This window comes from Anomaloglossus baeobatrachus, chromosome 8, assembly GCF_048569485.1.
Source record: "Anomaloglossus baeobatrachus isolate aAnoBae1 chromosome 8, aAnoBae1.hap1, whole genome shotgun sequence".
NCBI classification, from domain to species: domain Eukaryota; kingdom Metazoa; phylum Chordata; class Amphibia; order Anura; family Aromobatidae; genus Anomaloglossus; species Anomaloglossus baeobatrachus.
This window is the reverse complement of record NC_134360.1, coordinates 36041513-36045338: the sequence shown is the minus strand read 5'-3', so window position 1 is coordinate 36045338 and position 3826 is coordinate 36041513. Positions and strand designations below refer to the sequence as shown.

Here is a 3826-nt window from a genome sequence, read left to right as displayed (position 1 = left end):
CGAACTTCAAGGTCAGTGAGGTCCTTGATGGTCCCCTGTGCAGATTTTATCAGGTCTGTCTGGAGCGTTTGCCTGACCTAGGATTCTGTACCTTGTTGTTGCTATGGTTCCGGGAGTCTCCACCGTACTCCACCGGCAACCAACCGCCTGGGCCCTCAGGTCACCGTCACACTCCTGTCAGTGCTTCCACTCGCTCCCTCTGTTACCGACTTACTACAGACTACATGTCCACTGTCTACCCCTCCCACCTGGTCGTCTAGTGGACTGGATCGGCTCCACCTCTAAGTGTCCATTCATTGGTCCAACCCTAGCCTTGTACCAGTCTATGGGGAATTTGGGGAAAAACAGGGATTAACTGGACTGTTTTTGTTGTTACCGGCACTGATCTTCTGGATCCCTGGGGGTAGGCCCTACATCCTGGTGGGGATGTAGTACCTTGTAGCTCCCTGATGGCTTTAGGGGCGCTACATTAGAAGTGGTCACATTAAAGGAAATCAGTTGCCAGGTTTTTGCTACCACATCTGAGACCAGCATAATGTAGGGGCAGAGACCCTGATTCCAGCGGTGTGTTACTTACTGGGCTGCTTAGTGCAGTTTTGATAAAAATCACTGTTTAATCAGCAAGTGGATTAGTGGATTATTATTACAGGACTACTTGACCTGCTGCCAGGTAGTCCAGCATATTCATGAGCTATGTATAAGGGTATGGTTCCACTTGCGTATGACTCGTGTGAGTCTCACATCGGTATCACCCGGCACGGCTGCACACTCTTTTCACAGGAGCGTATCGGCTCCATGTATTTCCATGCAGCTGCTCGCTAGTGTCTGGAGAGCGTCAGGCCGTGCTGGGTGACATCGATGCAAGACTCGCACGAGTCATACGCAAGTGGAACCGTACCCTTATCACTTCGCTCTGAAAGGGGATGCTGGCGCTTTTGGTGGGGGGGTTAGGTAGGTGCGCGGCCGGAGCCACGCTTTAATTCGTGACGCCACCAACGGGATGTGGTGAAGGTGTAGACACCACCGCTGCAGTTACGGGGAACCCGGGGGGGAAGATGGTTATGCAGCAAGATATTAACCCCTCCGTGGGCAGGGATGACAGCCCCGGGACCCGTTGGGGGTAATAGCCGGGCGGTGCAGGGTGGTGCGCGGCCGGGTGGCACTGTTGTACTCACTGTTATTGACACACACAAGTCTCTGGTAAACAAAGTTGATGGTGGTCGGTGCCCGCAGCCAGCTGCGTCTGGTCCCCCACCCGGTTCGGTGGTCTTTGCCTTTCTCCTGCACCGTGTAGTGTATTTGGGCTGCCTGTGCTTCAGCGATGGCAGTCCGCTCCCCGGCTGTGTGAATGTCGGGAGAGCCCTTTTGCCCGCAGACGCTGGCCCGTGGGATCTCTCTGCCTGTGCGGTGGCTTTCTATCCCCCTCGTTGGGTTGTTGTCTTCAGTCGGGACTTGGGTGGGAAAGGACCTATAGTCCAGACCGCAATCAGTCAATTAACTCAGTCCAGTCGGTTCTGGACCTCGTTTCAGGGTCTGAGTACACCCCTGTGTGCTCCGGTTTCCGAGTCGGTTCCCCGGGTCGGTACCGGCGGGTCACTACCCTGTCCCGGTCCACCACGGTTCCACCGAGCCGTCTTCATGGCTCCTGCAGGCTAAGGCCACCGTTTGCCTCCTAGCCAAAGGTGCCCGGGCTCTAACCCCGACACCTGTCAGACTCCTTCACTCCTCACTCACTGACTACTACTTTCAACTCCTCAAACTAAAACTGCCTGTTTCCTGCCTCAGGCCCTCTGAACTCCTCGGTGGGCGTGGCCAACCACCTGGCTCCGCCCCCTGGTGTGCCCATCAAGCCCTGAGGGAGGTGACTAGGTTTTTAATGGTTGGCTGATGTTACCTTATTGGGGGACAGGTGTAATGCGGGGGTCTACCTGTGACTACCTGGCTAGTCCAGTCATTATAAAATGTTATACACAGGGGGCAATGGGACCAGATGTTCTACGCGGAGGGGCTAATGTGGTCAGATATTATGCACCGTGGGCAATGGGACCGGATGTTATACATCGGAGGAGTAATGAGGCCAGATGTTATACACTAGGGCAAGGGGCTGGATGTTATAAACTGGGGGAAGGGGCAATGGGGCCAGATATTATACACTGGGACAAGGCGTCGGATGTTATAGCCCAGGGCAGAGGGGTCGGATGTTATACACTGGGACAAGGGGTCGGATGTTATAGCCCAGGGCAGAGGGGTCGGATGTTATACACCAAGTGCAAAGGGTCGGTGTTATACACCAGGGACAATGGGGCCAGAAGTGATAAACCAAGGGCGAGGGGTCGGATCTTATACACCAGGGGCAAGGGGCGGATGTTATACACCAGGGGCGAGGGGCGGATGTTATAAACCAGGAAAAAAGTGGGACAGAATAAGGAACTTGAATTGAATGATTACAATGTGTGCCTTATACTTTTTCTCCATGTAGTGATTCATCATCTATATTTATGGACATTTCGGGGGACCTTCTTGTCATTTTTGACCATCCGAGGCTTAAAAATCAGTCCGAAAGCCATATTTTTTTTTAGATACTTTATTTAAAGAACTGAAGGATTCAGAATGTTTTTCCTTATCCTTTTATAAAAAAAATTTTGCCTTCACAATCAATAATCTGTTCTATTCACACTGTACACAGCCTATAACTTACATTTCACATGGCGAGAAATTTACAAAACAGGGCCTCATTCGTCAGAACTGTCTGACAGAAAACTAAAGGCCCTGTCACACACAGAGATAGATCTGTGGCAGATCTGTGGCAGATCTGTGGCAGATCTGTGACAGATCTGTGGCAGATCTGTGGCACATCTGTGGCAGATCTGTGGCAGATCTGTGGCAGCAGTGAAATTGTGGACAATCAGGTTTGTGGCTGTGTACAAATGGGACAATATGTCCATGATTTCACTGCAACCACAGATCTGCCAAAGATTTATCTCTGTGTGTGACAGGGCCTTAACTCCTTCAGCAGGAACCTCTCCCCACTGCTCTGTTTACAGTTGGCGCTAAGATTATCCCTATTAGTCAGTCTCCTAGAAAATGGAGGCTATTAGAAAGAGATGGGTCTCAGCTTTGTGAGAGTCATTCAATAGAAGTAGATTTGCTTCATGTTTCATAACACGCAGTCCCATTGATTTGTGCCTTTAGCACTCTTAAATCCTCCTAAATTAAAATGACAGCCCATGAAGGAGGTCAGCCATATTGAGGAGGATTACCTCAAGTACGGACATCATGTCTACATAGCATGTCTGTGATATTATATACACTTTTTACAATTGTAAGATGAAAATTATTTTACGTACAACACAGAAAACATTAGGCCTCACATACCAAATCTGTTGTCCATAGCAACCAATCAGAAGCCGTGATTCATTTTTCCAGCACAGTTAAGCAAATGAAACCTCAACTCTGATTGGTTGCTATGGGTAGTAGGCCTCATAAAGTGGCAAGAACTGTAGCTATGCAGGTCTCATGGGGTATTCCCATCATGTAAAGGATATGATTGGGGGGTCCGCAACATTCCTAAAAATGACAGAGCTAGTTTGTCACCGAGTCCTCATCATGGCTTTACAAGATGGGAATAACACTTTAAAGGAGAACTCCAAATAAGTTTTCCCTTTACTTATTTTGTACCAATTTGGATCCATACAGATCAATTCATATTCAGATATAACCCCAACCAATGCCTCAGGCATACGCCGCCATATAGATTTCTATGTTAAAAGGTATATGCACTACAGATAGCGCTATTCAATACGGCAGGAATACAAGCCCAATAGCG

The 3826-nt window shown here is 49.4% G+C and overlaps 1 protein-coding gene across 1 annotated transcript in view; it reads right to left on the bottom strand.

Annotated features, from left to right (window-relative positions):
* Window positions 1-2621: 2621 nt before the first annotated feature.
* IL17RE (interleukin 17 receptor E) overlaps window positions 2622-3826 on the bottom strand; it is a 71478-nt gene continuing 70273 nt past the window's right edge. The window contains exon 16 of the mRNA XM_075321458.1: window positions 2622-3826. This exon is cut by the window's right edge and continues 4133 nt beyond it. The gene's annotated coding sequence lies outside the window, so the exon portion shown is untranslated.